Below are 19680 nucleotides of genomic sequence, written 5' to 3' on the forward strand. Positions count from 1 at the left end.
ACCTTCTCAGAACAGACCCAGAAGCAGCTGCCCTAGCAGAGGCATCAGCAGCATCATAACTGCACTTGGAGTGCTAGTCACTTGTGCAGAGGAATTAAGAATAGATGCAAGTCTTTGATTTTGCTGGGGAATCGGGGATGTCTGCCAACATTTTCCCTGCATCTGCCAGAAGGGCCATACTTTACCATATAGATCGGAACATTTATTCCACGGAAGGTCAAAGTGGCAGAAGTGTATACCTTCTTTCCCAAACGTTCCATGACCTTACTCTCCTTATCAGGGGGAGATAAGGAGGTGGATGATAGTAATTTTAAGGCCTTGTCCATGGAAACAGAAATGGCAGCCGAATCAGCAACAGGACAGAGTCTTCAGGTACCTTATAGAACCTGTCTGGATGCTTGGGAGCAAGGAGACAAGAGTCTGGTCATTTGGAGGCAAAACTGAGAAGACATCCAGGAAGGCAAGCAGGACTGGAGGGATAGCATAAGAAGAAGGGGAGTCCATCTGCAAGAGGGCATAATACCTCTTTTGAATATCCAAAACTTGGGAATAGCCCCACTTAAAAATTCCTTCTTTTTGAGAATGGTCTCCCCAAAAGAGATGTCCTCCCCAGGGGAATCTGGACCATTACATTCCACCCCAAGGGAATCTGGACCATTACATTCCACCCCAAGGAAGAAGCCAAGTGAGAAGAGTAGGCTAATGACTCCTCTCGAGAGGAATCCCCTCCTCTGAGGAAGTGTCCACTGTTCTCCTTTTGAAGGATGTGGAAGGAGAAAAGGGCTGCAGAGGAACAGAAGATGGAGGGGGTTGACAAAGGGCCATATAAAGGCATTAAAAAGGCTTTGAGAAAAAGCTTCCCATTCAGAGGCCTGTTGAGGGGTGGCAGGAGACACGTTTAGTCTTAGCCTTCTTTTTAGGGGTTTCCATACGATGAAATGTGAAAGGACTGGATGTTGACCTACACTTGATATCGGAAAGCACATTTTTCATGCACCCTAATTTGTGATGCCACCCCGTTGTCACCAGGTCGGATGCCTGCCCTTGCCTCGCAGACACGCTAGTGGACTCCTTTGGGGCCTCCACTGTGGTACCTGCCGAAGGTACATCCACCACCTCCAGCACAGACTCTGGGCCTTCACCAGCCTCGGGAGCAAAAACCGGAAGAGAGGACGCAGCTATACATTCAGGCTGCAATTTTTTTTTTGCCTTCCTCCGTACAGGCCCATCTGAATGGCCCGATGTCGCATCCATTTTGTGTGCAAGGCACTTAAGTCGCTGGTTTCCTAAATATAATTTTACAGAGGGTAGCCAACTCCTGAGGGTCTTCGGGACAAAGGATTTGCAAATAGGACACTCAGTGTGGTTCATAGACTGGGCCTAGACAAAAAAAGCAAATATCACAGGAGTCTATGTGGAATCTGCCTTCCACACTGACACTTGCTCTTCCTAGCTGACATGAACCCAACAAGCAAGCAGCAGCAAAAATCTTTAGAAGAAAAAATCTCAACGGGGACTTATCTGATAACTGGAACAGCTGTTCTGGTGAGTGAACATCTGGAGCAGGCGATCAGACAGGCGGCAGAAAAGTTCAGAGGTAGGGGCGTGCTGATGTCTGCTTTATACCAGGCGTCTCTTTACAGCCAATGTATACGTTGTGTGGTGTGGCGTAGCACGTACCTCGCAGTAGCATTAAGGTTTTTGGATGCTGTCTGGACATATGAATTAACCGGAGGCGGACTCCCTTATATTATGAATACTCCAGCATTATGAATAGGAGGACACAGAATAGTTGTGTAAAATCTTACCATAACCACAGATGTCTTTCTCTTTTACATGCTGCAGTACGGCTTATGTTGTGAATACTGCAGCATATGAATATAAGGACATCTAGTGGAATGGCAGCCACCAAACTCAACACTTTGTTCCTCATCTCTCAAGGTAAGGAAGCAATGAGGGGGAAGGGCGGCAATTTGTGTCCACAGTAGCTCTAATGAACTCTGAAGTCGGCACTGGAGAAAGATTGGATTTTGCCAAATTTACAGTAATCCCCAGATGGTTGCCAAGTTTGAAGAAGTAATTTCTGGCCTGTATTAGCTGATGCCTGGTTGCGACAGCAAAGAGACAGTCGTCCAAGTAAGGGAACACCCACAATCCCTGCAGTCTGAGGTGAGCTGAGACTACTGCTGTACATTTGGTAAACATACTGGAGGTTGTGGGGAGTCCAAAGGACAGAGCCATGAACTGAAAATAACCGTCTCCCAGACAGAAGTGTAGATGAGTCCTGGAACGCCTGTCTATTTTGATGTGATCGTAAGCATTCTTCAAGTCCACAGAGCAGCAGCAGAGGAATGGACTGAATCGTCACCATTCGGAACTTTGCTTTCTTTACGAGCAGGTTTAACTTGCTTAGATCCAGTATGGATCGCAGGTCTCTGGTTTTCTTTGGCACTAAAAAGAAGCAAGAATAAGTTCCGAATCCTCTTAGTCCAATCGGGACCTCTTGGATGACACTTTTGTTTGGAGTAGACTCAAAATTATTTCTGCTACTACAAACTCTCTCTGACTGGGTGGAATGTCCAGGAGTCTCTCTAACCTCTCCGGAGGAGAACATTGGAAGGGAATAGTGTAGCCTCTGGATATAATCCCTTACACCCACTTTGTTTTGAGTTGTAACAGACCAGGCGGTAGGGTATAGAGAGCAAGTACAGTTGTGTACACTTACCATAAATGTAGATGTTGAGTGTATTCACTGTTGCAATCATTACATTAGGGTTATCTGCAAGCAGATAACCCTAATGTAATGACTGCAACAGTGAAGCACGAAGAACATCTGACCCCCGACTGCCTCCAGAGATGAGCAGTCATGCAGCACTTCAGAAGCACTGAAAAGACCTATCAGAGAAGGGTTCCCTGAAGGCCTGATTCAGAGGACCCCTCTGCCTCTGAGGCAGCTTCTCTCATTGAAACTTCCTCCTTTACCCCTAGAAGAATAATAATTGCATTGATCTTGGGAAGAGCCTTGGGATTTACAGAACCAGGTTTTCCTTCCACTGCTCTGACTTCTAGAAAAGGTGCGTTGAGTGGAGAATTTGACCCTGATGGCAGATAAAGTCTTCCTCTCTTGTTCGCTATGGGTTAGAGTCTCTTTGACCAACGGACCAAAGAGTAAGGATCCATCGAAGGGGGCGTTAAAGCCTTAAAGGGCTCTATGAAATCACATAACCTCATCCAGGCATTTCTCCGAACAGCAATGCCTGAGCCGGCTGCCCGAGAGGCAACTTCCATGGAATGGGAAATTAGCCTCATGGATAAGCTGGACAAAAACGAAAGAGTAGCCAGTTGGGGGAGACCTTCTTGAAGTCCTCCAGCTACATGGTCTCTCTGCTGCCAGAGAGTCCAAAGAGAAGTGCCATGAAGATAACAGCTATGAAAACAAAAGACGACAGGTGTCTACAAGCCCCTTAGATGATGGGTTGTCCCAGTGACCAGAGACCAAAAAATCTACCACTTCTGCAAGTACATCAATGAAAATTATGTATTTACCATAATGCTAAATTCCCTTTACTCATGTCTGTTCAATAAGACATATGGCCCCTCAAAGCCACTTGTCTGATCCAACCAGGAAACACCAATGCTCCACCCTGGATCCCCTTAAGAATTTTCCCTCCCATAATGCAACTGTTCTGGACATACTTCAGATCTCAGTTAATGGCTAAAGATATAGCTGTGAGAATAACAGTAGACAGACAGAATCCACTGGAGAATCAAGCAATCCTTCAGGTTTTGCAAGAAAAAGAGGATGGTGTGAGGGCTTTCTTATTTGACAGACATGAATGAAAGAATTTAACTTTTGAAGTACACAAATTTTGCATCCTATTCAGCTAAAAAAAATCCTGGGTGGCCTCAAGACAGAACGTTTAGGACAGAAGCACCAACGGAAGCTTGGATTCCCTAGAAGCAGTTCAGCTTATGACCAATAAAGGTATGCATAGATGACCAAGTAACAGCATCACAGATATCACCTATAGAACAAGACCGGAAGAAGGCTGCAGAGTTGGCACAGCTCTTGTGGAATGTGCCTTTGGTTCACCTGGCAAGGAACTGTTCTAGTTATCATAAATGAAGGTGATACGATCCGACAGTCTTATTGAAAGGGAGACCTTAGACATCTTCGGTTACAATTTACTAACGGAGAAAGAAAAAAGAAGTTATGTACTCACCATAACTTTCCATCTGAGTAGGTACTTCATTTGTCTGCAACCTGTGTGTATCGGATCCGACCTCGGATCCCAGCCGGCAGCTTTCCAAGCTCCAAGATCCGAGCTCCTAGCTCCTCCCCCTACCCATAATCCCCTGCTATCAACCATATTACCTCAGATCGTTTTTTTGCCTCACCAATCTAACACAAAAATCAACTCTAAAGGTGATCAGAAAATCCTGAAAGGTTCAGGGGATGGCAGGGGGGGTCGGTTGCAGACAAATTAAGTACCTACTCAGATGGAACATTATGGTGAGTACATAACTTCTTTATCTGAAGTAGTTACTTCATTTGCTCTGCAACCTGTGGGACAGAGTCCCCAGCTACCTTATAAGAACCTGGGTGGTCCTTACGGAAGGATATTCCGCAGCACCGCTGAGCCAAAAGAAGCCCTACTCCTCGAAATCACATCTAGTTTGTAATGAGAAATGAACTTATGAGAAGAGGACCAAGTAGCTGCTGAACATATGTCGTCCACTGGAACCCTAGACCAAAAAGCTGTTGAGGTGGCTACAGATCTTGTAGAATGAGCACGGATACCAACCGGGGCTGGCTTGCCAAACGATATGTACCCCTGAATAATACACTGACAGATCCAATTTGCTACAGTCACTTTGGAAATGGCTTTGCCCATGGCTGATTTTGCATGAGAGACAAACAACTGGTCCGACTTGCGAAACTCTCTAGTCCTGTGCAAGTAGAAATGCAGCTGTCTGTGCACATCCAATTTGTGCAACGTGTATTCTCCTTTGTTCTGAAATTTTGGAAAAAACACTGGTAGATTTATAGATTGATTTATATTTGCTTCTGAAGCAACCTTAGGCAAGAAAGACAAGTTAGTCCTGAGGGACACTATCTTTGTGAAAGATAAGGTAAGGAGGTTTCATACACAAAGCTTGCAGTTCTGAAACCCTTTTGGCCGAAGTAATAGCCACTAAGAAGGCTGTTTTCCATGACAAGAACTTCAACAGAACCGAGGCCGCAGGTTCGAAAGGTGGACTCGTCAAGGCTTGCAAGACTAGAGTGAGATCCCATGGGGGAACCACAGACTTTACAGGTGGGGTTAAAAGAAAGATGCCTCTTAAGAAGGTTTTTCACAACTCTGTAGATGCTAAGGAACCTATGCCGTCACCCACATGAAAATGGGAGATGGCCGCCAATTGCACCTTAACCGTAGAAGCACTTCCTCCCTGCCGAAAAATCAACGAGAGGAAGTCCAGAATGGTCGGAATAGGAACAGTAAATGGGTCCAAGCCCTTGTCTTTGGCCCAAATGGAAAAATGTTTCCATTTACTATTGTAAAGTTTTCTGGTAGACGGCTTATGAGCCGCAACCAGAATGGCCTTAACGGGAGATGAGATACCGGGAGTCCTAGCCATTATTGGAACTGGATCAGCCAAGCTGCAAGCTTGAGGTAGACCAGGTTCGGGGTTGGGCTGGGATCCAGAATCCATGGAGGAGCCACACTGTGAGACCGCAGAAAAGGGAACCAGATCTGTCGAGGCCAGAATGGGGCTATGAGGATAACTCTGCTCCCCAACCGACAGGCTTTCTGAATGAATTTCATCATGAACGGGAGGGGGGGATAAGCATAAAGGAGCCCGGGAGGCCAAGCATGGACTAGAGAGTCTCTGGGGGTCTCCCCTCTGGGGGGAATTATTGCGAAGTACTCGCTGCATTTTGTGTTTAAAGGAGAAGCAAAAAGATCGCAGCGAGACCGACCCCATTTGTGGAAGATCTGCTTCGCAACAGATGGATTCAGAGACCACTCGTACGGAGTGAGAAGCACCCGACTTAGCTTGTCCGCTATGTTGGACCGTCCCGGAATGTGCGTTGCTACCAGAAAGTGGTTGGTGGAGACCGCCCATTCCCAACCTCTCATGGCCTCTCGACACAGGGGATAAGATCTTGTTCCTCCCTGTTTGTTTATATACCAGACTACTGACATGTTGTCTGTCTGGATCGCAATAGTCCCCAGGGGAAGAAGGTCGTGGAGAGCTTGCAACGCCAAAAGCACCGCCCTCATCTCTAGGACATTGATATGCAATGCGGTCTCTAGGGAAGTCCACGTGCCTTGAACGGATCTGCCTGAACAATACCCCCACCCGAGGTGAGAAGCGTCCGTGGTCAACGTGGCTTCGACCGGGGGAATCACAAAAGGCCTCCCTTCCCTGAGTTCCCGCGCATGCAACCACCAAAGAAGGGAGTCCCTGTAAACTCTGCTCAGCGGTATCGGCGTGTTTAAGGGGTGGAACGAGAGGGACCACTGGACTTGAAGGGTCCATTGTAATATTCGCATTCGCAGACGGGCATGGAGGGAGAGACCGATCGCTGCTGACATAGACCCCAGTGCCCTCAGGACCAACTCCGCTGGAGGAGCAGGACTCCGAAGAAGGGCTAACACCTGATAAGACAAGCTGTTCAGTCTGACTGACGTTAGAGTAGCTCGGGAGATTTGAGTATCCAACCTGGCCCCTATGAATTCCAGGGCTTGAGTGGGGCACAAGCAGGACTTCTGCCGGTTCACTGAAATGCCTAGGTTGTGGGCCAGAGTCAGTGCGTAATCTCTCGCCACACAGAGCTGATGCCTGTTGGTCACGGTAAGGAGCCAGTCATCTAGGTACAGGAAGACCTGAATGCCCTGACGTCTCAGGTGGGCTGCAACCACTGCCATGACCTTGGTGAACACTCTGGGGGCTGAGGTGAGGCCGAATGGAAGAACCCTGAATTGATGACTGGCTCCGAGCCGGAAGCGGAGAAACCTCCTGGATCGTCTGTCCATCAAGATGTGGTAGTACACATCCTTGAGGTCTATGGAACACATCCAGTCGTTCTCCCGCAGAAGGGGGAGAATTGATTGGAGAGTGACTATCCGGAACTTTTCCTTGGGTATGAACAGGTTCAGAGCGGAAAGGTCTAAGATGGGTCTGAGGTCCCCGGTTTTCTTTGGCACCAAAAAGAATCTTGAGTAATAACCGAATCCGGACTGATCTGGGGGGACGGGCTGGATGGCTCTTTCTTAGCAGCTTCAAAATCTCTGAAGCTGCTGCCTCCCTCTGATCGGGTGGGACATCGGGGAGGCATCTGGTTTTGGGGGAGAAGATTTAGGAATGGAATGGAATAACCTCTGGATATGATACGGAGCACCCATCGATCCGTTGTAAGGGACTCCCAGTTTGACAGGTGCTCCGTCAACTGCCACCCGACTGCCTCAAGAGAGGGACAGTCGGGCAAGCCCTCAGGGCTGTTGCGCGGGTCTGTCCGAAAAAGTTTCTCTAGACCCGAAATTACAAGGCCCCCCCCTCTGCCTCTGGGCCGGCGTCCACCTTGTCCTCCTCTGCCTCTAGAGGACGAGTGGTCTGCAGCTGGATGGGATTGCTGAGACTTGTGGAAGCACAGCTTCTTTTGTCCCCTCTGATTCCTGGAGAAGGATCTTTGGGGACTAGAGAAGCTGACTCAGACGGCAGACAGCGTCTTCCCATCCTTTTTGCTTTGGACCAGCGTATCGCGAACGGTCTTGCCGAAAAGAGCGGAACCGTCAAAGGGGGAGTTCGCGAAGGACGCCTTGAAGGGATCCGCGAAGTCACAAAGACGGAGCCAGGTGTGATGTCGTAAGACTACCCCTGCTCCGCTAGCTCTAGCGGCTCCCTCAGTAGCATCGGAGAGGAGCCGCATAGACGTATTAGAGATGGATTTCAGAGTGGCCATTCGCGTCACAAACACATTCTCGTCTCCGACCGACATGGACTCTGGGGGGGCTGCAGCGTATTCCTTGATCAAGTCTCGCTGTAGCCTGATGGTATGTGTCGTATAGTTCAGCGCCCTTATGGAAAAGGTCGCTGAAGCAAACATCCGCTTCCCAATCCGGTCCAACGCTCGAGATTCTTTATCTGGCAGGTGGACCAAAGAACTCTCCTGAGCGAGTTCTTTCTTGGTGGCTGCCGCCACCAACATGGCATCAACAGGGGTTCCTTTGGCCCATGACTGTCTATCTGAGGGGGGACTTAGGACTTTATTGGGATGCCTAGGAATTGGCTCCAAGTGTCGGGCTCCTTCCACGCCCTGGTGGTAATTAAGTCCACCAGGCGGTCGGCCGGAGGGGACACCCAGGAGGTAGATGGGCCTGCCTCAAATGCCTCCAGGAACACGGATTCATCAAGGGAAGGTTTTTGGGCAGACACCCCCCTCTAATACGCAACATTTCCATGATGTCTCCAAAGGAGAAATCTTCAGGGGGGTGACCTTGGGGAACCCTCCCTATCATCTAAGTCCGTGTCAGTGGTAACGGACTCGGGGGAGTCCAGGTGCCGCCTTTTACACCGTTTCCGAGGAACCTCCTCGATGGGGCTATCCGAAGAGGGCTCGTCCACGGGTTGTTGTTCCTCCGCGGGAACTAGCTGGAGGGCTTGGGCAGGCTGTCCCGATGGTCGGATGATGGAAGACAGACCCTCATACAGTGGGGGTACGGGTGGATCCGAAGCCCGAACCGGGGATCTGGAGGACCTCAACAGTACCCTCTCCATTACCTCAAAAGCCGATGGAGAACCGCCCTCGCCAGCCTCTGAGAGCAATCTCCTTAGCTCCGAGGAAGGGATCGGGGTCGGAGCCGATGCAGTTGGCGCTGAGAGAGAGGTGCGATCCGAAGCCAACAGCTCCGAAGACACAACTCCCCCGGATCCGACGCTCAGCCCTCGGCCCCGAGAGCTCGGATCCGACAAGCTTGAGGGCATAGTCGGCAAAGAGACCAGCGCTATCGGCGCCGACAAATCCCTGGGTCCAAAGGGGCCCGGATCCGATGACTCAGAGATCCAAAAATGAGTCGGAAAAGGAGTGAGCGGGGCAAACATGGGGGGGGAGGCAAGAGCACCCCCATCTGCATTTGGGTCTGCAAGAACCAACCCATCATCCGATCCATATCCGCTTCGGAGATGCTTCTCGTTGACCTGGAAGAGGTAAGTCAAGGCGGGCCAGGAGGGCCGCCTCAACAACCTCGAGGGAGACCGATCCTCCTCCTCCGGCGAGAAACTAGGCGAATGGAGCAGAGAGGAGGAGGATCCGGAGACCCTCGAAGGAGACTTAGCTGCTTTAGCTGGCGGAGCCGAGGGTTGAGATTCAGCCCACCTTTTATGGGATCTATGTCCCTCCTTATCCTTGTGCCTCTTCTCTCTAGCAGAAGAGGCACTAGTTTCCTCAGAGCTCAAACCCGAAGAGGGAGGTTGAGTCCCGGGTTGAGTTAAGGGAACAGAAAGCGCCGGGGCCGCCGAGGCAGCTGGAGCCCGAATGGGAGAGGAAGAAGAAGCCAACTCCTGGGGGAGCTTTCCCGCCAGGATCAGCTTGTTGTTCCTATCCCGAAGTGCCCGGGGGTTAAAGGCCGCACAGATCTGGCAGGCCTCTGATAGATGGGCTGCACCAGGCACAAAACGCACTGAGTGTGGCCATCAGCTGGGGAAAGCTTGTGGCCACACTCAGTACATTTAGAAAAAACGGCCTTAGGCCCTTCCGACATCCTAGCACTCACACACACACCCAAACGCTAAGGGGGGAGGGGGAGTGAATAAAGAAAAACTAACTACACCAAAAATTTAAGCAGAAAAGGGAATCGAAAAAGGGGCTAAGACCACACACACAAAGATTATAAATTCCAGAAAAAAGGTTATAAACCACCAACGATCTCACCAAGCCAGGAGCTCTTCAAAAGAAAAGGTTCTTCAGCCACGGCAAAAAACGATCTGAGGTAATATGGTTGGTAGCAGGGGATTATGGGTAGGGGGAGGAGCTAGGAGCTCGGATCTTGGAAAGCTGCCGGCTCAGATCCGAGGTCGGATCAGATACCCACAGGTTGCAGAGCAAATGAAGTAACTACTTCAGATCAAACAGTACTCCACTTCTTTCATGAATGATTTGGTTCTGTGAAGACAAAAGCACAACTGCCCATGAGTATGCAAAGTGTACTCTTTTGTTTGAATAGTTGGGACAAAAAACACAGGTGAATGTAGTGGTTCAGATTAGTTGGTTTCAGCAGTTACTTCAAAAACAAGGGAGAGTACAAGTCTGAGAAAAACTCTATCCTTGTGAAAAAGGATGTGTGGCGGGGATGAATATAAATCTGCAGTTCTGACGTCTTTCTGATGGATGTGATGGCCACTAGTAAAACAGTTTTCCAGGTCAGAAATTTCAGCTGTGTTATGGAGGCAGGCTCAAAAAGATGTTTAGAGTTTCCAGCAACAGATATAGAACCCATGCAGGGAGAGTATCTTTGATAGGTCTATATAGAAAAATCAATTTCAGAAAAGAAACGCTTCGCATACTAAAGGCAGGACAGCGATCTCCAAAGCCTACATGGAAACTAGACATCGCTGTTAGCTGGACCTTGATAGTTGCTAGAACAGGACTAAAAGACATACTCTAATAAATGGAAGATATCAGCAACTGATAAGGTAAAGGAGTCAGTGTTTTGTATAACAGTTCTGAGGACAAACTGTTTACATTTGCTGCAGAAGATCGTGTATGGAACCCCTTGTGGGATACTGTAAAGATTAAGAATCAACTCAAGAAGTATGATCTTCAGTCATTAATGGAACTGGAAAAATAAAATTACATACCATAACTATGCATATGTGTCGTCCACTTTCACTCTTCCTCAATGAATGGAGTGTGAATCACACTCAGCCACTTTCTCTAGAGTCTAGGATCTGACTCTCGAGTTCCTCCATTACTCATAATGCCCCTGACCACTGTGTTATCTCAGATTGAGTTTGCTGCTGTTATACAATATCACAACAAGGTATCTCAACATAGCTATAGCAGAAAAGTGACAGTTGAAAGATCAGGAGCTCAAACAGGAACCATGGTTCCTATCAACAATTACGTTAGGTCTTTCCCAAAGACATAGATTTGGGGAAGGTGGGAGGGAAGTTGAGGAAGAAAGAAAATGGACAACACAGATGCATAGTTATGATGACTACATAACTTTCATATCTGTTGTCATTTTCATTCATTCTTTAACGAATGGGAGAAAGTCCCCAGCTACGGTAAACCTGGGTGGCCCTCACGGAAGGATGTTCTGGAGAATCGGAGAACAAAACGCAGCTCTGTTTCTGGAGATGATGTCCAATTTGTAATGAGAAATAAAAGTATGAACATTAGACCATGTAGCAGCTACATAAATGTCACCAGTGGAGGCCCTAGCTCAAAAAGCAGCTGATGCAGCTACTGACCTAGTCAACTGTGCTTTTGGCTGTCTTGGTAAAGTTACTCCTCTCAAGGAATAAACATAGAAAATACAACCAGTTATCCATTTGGCTACTGTAGTTTTTCTGACTGGTTTTCCCACCTTATTACTGGTGAAGGAGACAAACAATTGATCAGTTTTCCTAAATTCCTTAGTCCTGTAAAACTAAACATAGTTGCCTATGTAAATCTAAAAAATGAGCGAAGAGTATATTCCCCTCTACTGACAAAGTTTGGAAAGAAAATTGGCAAACTGATCACCTGATTGATGTTTGTTTCAGAGGCAACTTTTGGCAAAAAGGAAGGATTAGTGCACAAGATAACTATCTTCATGAAAAATCAAATACAGTGGTTTCAAAGAGAGTACTTGGAGTTCAGACATTCTTCTTGCTGAAGTTATGGCCACCAGAAAGGCAGTTTGCCAAGAGACAGACTTCAGGTCTATTTTAGCTGAAGGTTCAAAAGGTGAATGAACCAAAGTTCATAATAGCAAAGTCAGGTCCTAAAATGGAGTGTAGTCCCTAACTGGAGGTCTAAGTAAAAAGGTTCCCTTAATAAAAGCCTTGCATAACTTAGATGAAGCTAAAGAAGCATCATCATCTCTGATGTGGTAGCTGGAGATGGCTGCTAACTGAACTTTTGATGGTGGAGAAAAGTACAGCTATGTACACTTACCATAAATGTAGATGTTGGAGTATATTCACTGTTGAAGCCATTACATTTTGGGTTATCTGCTTGCAGGTAGCCCTCAGTCGGCCTGATTAACAAAGTCTTGGGTCCTGCGTCAGTTGCTGTCCCTTCTTCCATGACGTCAGGGGTATAAAACATGCAGCAGACGTCATTACATCAGTTTTTCTTGCCACAGATGTCCGGTGCCCCACTAATGGGAAGCAATTAAACATAAAAGCACAAAGATATACCTCCAACAAAAAAGCAAATACACCAAAAAGGCTTTTAAGCATAGTAAAGGAAAGTAGAGGTATATCCAAAAGAGGTTAGGGGGCTGGAGAGAGGGTAACCAGGACTGCAACAGTGAATACACTCTATCTACATTTATGGTAAGTGTACACAACTGTGCTATGTTCTTTGTGTTTCACTGTTGGTCATTACATTTGGGTAGATTCCCAAAGCTATGGTTGGGAGGAGGAATTTAGATAGCATTAGGGCCAGCTATAAGGCCCTGCAAGACTGCAGTGGCAAAGCCAGCTCTGGATTTAGAGAAAATTGGCAAATTGGTGAAAGTATGTACAGAACTCCAGGTAGCAGCTTCTAGGATGGTAGGGACACCTCTGAGAAAGGCTGTAGAGGTAGATGCAAGACCTGGTGGAGTGAGATCTGATCCCCTGGAGGATAGGTTTTCCATGGTGCTTATAGCAGAAATGAATGCAATGGCTTATCCATTTAGAAATGGTTTGCTTTGAAATAGCCTTCCCCCTCTGCCCCTGCAGCAAATGCCACCAGCAGTTGTTCAGAGTTCCTTTGAGGATTAGTCCTGTCCAAGTAGAATCTAAGTTGTCTGTGCACATCTAAGGAATGCAGTATCCGTTCCCCTTTATTCTGTGGATTGGGAAAGGAGGTTGGCAAATGAATGGACTGATTAAGAGCCACACTGGATACCACCTTGGGCATGAAGGATGGCTTGGTTCTGAGGGACACCCTGTCCACATGAAAGATGATGAAAGACTCCACTGCCATAAGGGCCTGTAATTCAGATACCCTTCTAGCTGAAGTGATTGCTAAAAGGAAATCTTTTCTCCAAGAAAGAAATGTTAAGTTTGCAGTAGTAGCTGGCTCGAAAGGAAGTAGAGCGAGTTTCTCCAAGACAAAGTTAATGTCCCAGGCACTGGACTGGAGCTCTCCTGGGTGGTCTCATATTTTTGGCCCCTCTGAGGAACTGCTTGAGCAGTGGATGAGAGAAGAGGGGAGGTTCTGTGTTATAATGAGCTGAAATGCCCGAGGCGTGGATTTTAATGGAGGAAAAAGACAGGCCCTTGTGAAGTATCTCAGTTAAGTATTGTAAAATCTGAGGTAAATTGGGCGCTGCTGTGCTCATCCCTTGAGACTGGTTCCAGGCACAGAATCTTTTCCATTTTTCAGCATAAGATTTTCTAGTACTAGGCCTCCTTGCCTCTAAAATATCCATCACAGGTTTGCTGAGGGATGGTAAAGGAGAGATTAAGTAATTAGCCAGGCTGCAAGGTTCAGTGTTAGAAGCTGAGGGTGCAGAATCTGGTTCTCCTGCTGAGACAGCAGGGAAGGAGTCTGAGGCAGGTGCCATGGAGATAACTGTGACACACTGTGCAGGAGGGGGTACCAGTGTTGGCGTGGCCAGTCTGGAGCAATCAAAATCATCCTAGGTTTGCCCTGTTTGACTTTTAGTAGTACTTTGGAGAGCAGAGGCATAGGGGGAAAGGCATAGACTGATAGGTTTTTCCAGCTGAAGGACAGAGCATCCACTTTCCAGGCTTGTTTGTGGGGAGTCCTTGTGCAAAATCTGTCCAATTGGTAGTTTGGGGAGAGGCAAACAGGTCTATATCTGGGCTTCCCCATTTGCTTGTCAACATGTTGAAAATCCTTGGTTCCAGTTTCCACTCGTGTGAGTCCATGAGGTTTATGCTTAGTCTGTCTGCCAGTGTATTTAATTTTCCTGGCAGGAATTGAGCTTAAGTGCACTTGGTAGCTCAAGGCTGTGTTCCACAATGCCATGGTTAGTCTGCAGAGGGGATAAGAATGTGTACCCGCCTGCTTGTTTATGTACCACAACAGCGGTGTTGTCCGTCTTTACCATTAGCTGTCCTGGAAGATTGTGGTCCTTGAAGGCTGTCAGAGCATTCTGTACAGCTAACATTTCTTTTTGATTGATATGCAGGTGCATTTGACTTGGGTTCCATTTGCCCTGAAAGCACTTCCCTGCCAGGTGAGCCCCGCATGCATAGTCTGATGCGTCTGTTAGGGTTTGGGTGGCAGGGTGTGGTGTGAAAGGTAGTCCCTTGTTTTGGTGGCAGGCCTCTGACCACCAAAGGAACTCTAGGCGTAGGCAAGTTATGATAGGAATCATTGTTTCTAGGTCTTGAGAATGTTGACACCATAGGCTTTTTAGATACCACTGTAGTTTCCTCGTATGCAGTCTTGCATATGGAATTAGAAGAATGCAGGAGGCCATGAACCCCAAGGCTTGCAGTATTGTCTTGCAGATAACAGGGATTTTGTGGCTATTTGTTTGAAGTAGGTTGTCAAATGAATTTGTTTCTCTGGCATGAGGTAAGCCATCTGAGAAGTTGCATTCAAGCTTGCTCCCAGGAATATAACTTGTTGACAGGGTACCAGGTGTGATTTCTTTTCGTTTATGGTGTACCCCCAGACAAGTTAGAACCCTTTGTACAAAGGCCAGATGATTCAAAAGTATGTCCTGGCTTTCTGCCTGCATTAGACAAATGTCCAGGTATGGGTATATTTGTATATTTCTTTGCCTTTGTGAATACCCTGGGCACAGTAGATAAGCCAAAGGGCAGTGCAGAGAACTGATAGTGTGCATAGCCTGCTTTGAAGTGTAGGTATCTTCTGCAAGATTCCCTTGATTGGGATGTGCAGGTATGCTTCTTTTAAATCTAGCGTTGCCAACCAGGCATCTTTGCCTAGCATAGGAAGTAATTGGTGAAGAGTCAGCATCTTGAATTTTGGAATCTCCAAAAAGGTGTTTAGAGTAGACAGGTCCAGGATAGGATGCCATGAATAGTCTTTTCTGGGTGCCAGGAAAGGTCTCTAGTAGAAACCTTGTCCCTTTCCTCTTCTGCTACCAGCTGAATAGACCCCATGCTTAAGAAAGTGCTGTTTTTTGGGCCTCTGCCCACTGATTTGGGGATAGGTTCGGCCACCCGCTTGGTGTTGGCAACGTGTGGAAGTGAAATCTGTATCTCTGGGACACTATATATATAAAACCCATTTGTCCTGGGTAACGAGTTCCCAATTCTTTGCAAGAGCAGCAATACCCCCCCCCCCCCCCCAAGGGGTAGTCAGTTGATAAGTGCTTGGAAATTTTAAAAGGAAGTCATTGAGACATTTTACCACAGGGGGGAGTCTTATTCCCAGATTTGGAAGTAGAGGCCCCCCACTGCTTAGTTGTGTGTGTCCCCTGGGACTGCAACCTGGGGTTTTTGCTATGTCTAAGTTTGGCTTGAGAAGATCTGGAAGGGGCTGGAAAAGACGAACTCTTAGAGGGCCAGTCCCTACTAAATCTAGGAGGCTGAACTTGTAAAAAAAAATCTAACAGTTTGCATAGATTTAGCTTTATCTTCCATCTTTTTAAGAACTTCCTCAGCCTTGTTGCCAAACAGGCTGCCCTGATTTAAAGGAGCATCCAACAATTTAGCTTTAACAAGATCAGGCAAAGATTGCTCCTTAAGCTAAGCATGCCTTCTGAGCACAGACCCAGTAACAGCAGCCCTGCAAGAGTCCTCTAATGAATCAAAACCACATTGCATAGTAAGTTTTCCAACTTATTCAGCAGAATGCATTAAATCCTGTAATTCTTTATTTTCCACACAGTCGGGAATCAACATCATTTTCTGTTTAAGCAGTCCAATAACATGTTGCTGATACATTAACAAATGAAACTGGCAGTTTAAAGCCCTAATGGTCAAGGTTGCAGAAGTGTAAACCTTCTTACCCCATCTATCCAGCACCCTGGAGTCTCTATCAGAAGGGGGAGGATTTTTTGCAGTAGAAGCCTTAATGCCCTTGGGCCCCTGTGAAATAGTCTCTGGATCTGCAATAGGATTTTTAGAAAGGAACTTGTGGGACTCAGGGACCCTGAAGTATCTGTCAGGTTTTCTGGGAGCAGGAGGCAGGGAATCAGGGGCCAAACTAGATTCCGAAAAAGCATCATCAACAATGTCTAGTACAGGAGGAATAGCTAAAGGCCTATGCTGAGGTAGGAGAAGGAAACCCCAAAGCCTCTCTTTTGAATCAGAAAAATCCTGGCTTTCCCAGTGGAAATGCTCTCAAGAGTATGTAAGGTTTCCCCAAAAGAAAAATCCTCAGGAGGGGAAGCAGAGGGAATGAAGTCCTCTGCAACAGAATCTTCGTAAGTAGATAAGGGCAAATCCAGATCATCAGAAGAATCAGGAAAAAAAAAAAAAAGAATCCTGATCAGAAGATTCATAATCAGCTTCAGTCCTACGCCTCTTAGAAGGGGGGGGGGTGACTACCCTTGATTAGAGTTATTAGATCTTCAGCCATTCTTATCATTTGTTTTTTAGGCATAGAGGTCTGAGCATGTGGCCTGGGCATCGGTTTTTTAGGCATGGATCGAGATTTAGGCCTAAGTAAAGGAGGAGGCATTTGTTTAATATGCAAGCCCGTAAGCCTGAATACACCCTCAGAAGTCGGTGCCTGCACAGCGGCTCCGGACCCATCCAAGGTAGACACATCCCTGCGTTCCATAGTCGAACCACCTCGCAGCATACCGGACACTGAATGGGTCTCAGTACAGGCCTGAAAATCAGAAGTAGCGGGTATCAGGGGCTGCGATAGCGCCTCACTGAGTACCGGCGAACTGGCGACTGGCTTAGGAGAAGCGTCGTTGGCAGTTTTGGACCTCGGCGGCCTGTCTATCTTTGTGTTTTTTTTTGGAATCCCAGTAGTCGGATGGCTAACAGACATTTCCAGATAATTAAACCAAGAACCAAAATATTTAGAGGCTAAAATATACCGATGACTGAGTGCGCGCTGATTAAATAAAGCACAAAACCGACAGCAAGGTACATCGTGGTCAGGGCCTAGGCAAGAAATACAGTACGAATTAAAATCTTTACGAGATATTTGCTTTCCACAAGTAATGCAATTATTAACTTTTACTGACATCGGTAAGGAGCAATAAAAAGTTTCCTAACGGGGTACTTGGCTTTAATTGAAAACTTCGGTTCTGAAACTCGAAAATGAAAATTTCAGGAGTCGGCCAACCGGCACTTGCGAACTGCTTCTGCTTCAGGCACCGCATGGCAAGAAAGACTGATGTAATGGCGTTGGCTGCATGTTTTATACCCCTGACGACCTGACTTCATGGAAGAAGGTACAGCAACCGACGCAGGACCCAAGACTTTGTTAATCAGGCCGACTGAGGGCTACCTGCAAGCAGATAATCCAAATGTAATGACTGCAACAGTGAAACACGAAGAATATCTTGCCCCGCTTTGAAAGATTGAACCAAGGAAATCTAAAACAGCCAGGAGCGGAGGAGTGAAAGGATCAAAGTCTTTCTGATTAGTCCAAAAGGAGAACCTCTTCCATTTACTCCTAGAAATCTTCCTAGTCGAAGGTTTGTGGGACAAAAATAGATTTTGGGGAAATGGAAAGGAAAGCCTGGAATATCTAGCCATCACTGGAACTGGAGAAACCATTCAGTCAACTTTAGGCCTGCAATATCCAGATGCATCATCCCTGACTGGTGCGACAGGAGGTCTGGACTGGGATCCAGTATCCAAGGAGGACATCCTAAGTGAAATCATAGGAATAGAAACCACACTTGCCAAGGCCAGAAGGGGACAATGAGGATTACTCTGCTGCTCAACTGGAGGGCTTTCTGAAGAAACTTGGGGATTTATAGGCATGGAAGGGTAAGCATAAAGGAGACCAGAGGCCCAAACATGGATGATATCTCTCGGTGAATTTCCCTAAGGGTGGAATTAGGGCAAAGAACCTTCTGCATTTGCTGCCGAGGAGAATAGATCACACCATGATTGACCCCATTTGTGGAAGATCATATCTGCCATTGATTGGTTGAACCCCACTTGTGAGGCATCAGGATGGCCCTGCTGAGCTTGTCCTCGAAAATGTTGGATTTCCCTGGTATGTGCTTTGCTACAAGAAAGTGGTTGGAAGAGAATGTTTGCTGCCAAACTCTCACGGCTTCTAGATAAAGGGGATAAGATCCGGTGTCCCCCCCCCCCCCCGTTTGTTGATGTACCAGAGTACTGACATGTTGTCAATTTGAACAGTAATAGCTCCTAGCAAAAGAGAACTCTGAATTGCCTGCAATGCTAGAAGTACCGCTCTCATACCCAGGACATGTATATGCAAATTGGTGTCTTCCGGGGACCACATGCCTTGAGTACCCTTCCCCAACTGGGAGGTGTTTGTGGTCAACGTGGCATTTGGAGGTGGAAGAATAAATGGATGCCCTTGACAAATTTCTTACAAGTGCATTAACCACAGCAGGGATTTTCTGCAAACTTGAGCTAATTTTATTGGATGTCATAAGGGATATCAATAAAAAGACTATTGTACTGCTAGAGTCCACTGAAAAATTCCCACATGAAGACAAGCAGTGGATATTAAAGTTATGATCCTAGGGCTTTGAATACCATTTATGTTCGGGGAGAAGGATGAGAAAGAACCTGTCTAACATGCAATTTCAAACAAAATAACTCTCTTTTGAAGGAGCAGAGCTAGACAACTGAGTGTATCTAGACAAGCCCCTATGAACTCCAAGGCGTGAACTGGTGAAGCTGTGACTTGGCCAGATTGATTGCAATTCCTAGAGAATGAGATAACTGGAGCAAATAATCCCTGTCTGATTGACCGAAACCAAAGATGTAGACAGTTCAGATCCGAAGGCTTCCAAGAAAACAGATTCCTCCTGGGAAGGGGTTTGGGAAGACCAACCACCTTTCTGAGTAAGGCTCTCTATGCTGTCTCCAAATGAGACATCCTCAGGTAGAGATCTTGGGGACCCTTCCCCTTCATCAAAATCAGTGAGGGATTCCTGTGGGGAATCCAATTGCCTCTTCTTGCATGACCTCTTCCATAGAACCTCTTCAGTGGGATGTTCTGAAGAGGTGTTGGAAGAAGCAGAGCGCTCCCTGGTGTTAACTGCTTGGCTGTCCCTGAGGTGTAGGGTGAGTAGACTCGGACAAAAAATCCAACGTGGGAACAGGGATTGTAACCAAAGGTGCAAGAGTCAAAACTGCTCTGGGGTGAGAGAAAACCCTCTCCACCACCTTGAAGGCAGAAGGACCAGAAGAAAAGTACAGTTTTGTACCTACCATAAATGTAGATGTTCGAGGATCCACATTGCTGCAGTCCTAACTATTGGGTAGTCCGCTGTCCAGTCGGCCCGAATACCAAAGTATATGGCTGACGTCGGTCAGGCGCATTAGGGGCTTGACCGCCCTACCGTTTCTGCGTCAGAG

The 19680-nt window shown here is 47.0% G+C and overlaps 1 protein-coding gene across 1 annotated transcript in view; it reads right to left on the reverse strand.

The window, feature by feature from the left end:
• Window positions 1-19680, reverse strand: part of SREK1 (splicing regulatory glutamic acid and lysine rich protein 1) — a 1533788-nt gene that overhangs the window by 252122 nt on the left and 1261986 nt on the right. The window lies entirely within an intron of this gene.

Source organism: Protopterus annectens, chromosome 2.part1 (assembly GCF_019279795.1).
Source record: "Protopterus annectens isolate FY-2018-M chromosome 2.part1, PAN1.0, whole genome shotgun sequence".
Lineage (NCBI taxonomy): Eukaryota > Metazoa > Chordata > Ceratodontiformes > Protopteridae > Protopterus > Protopterus annectens.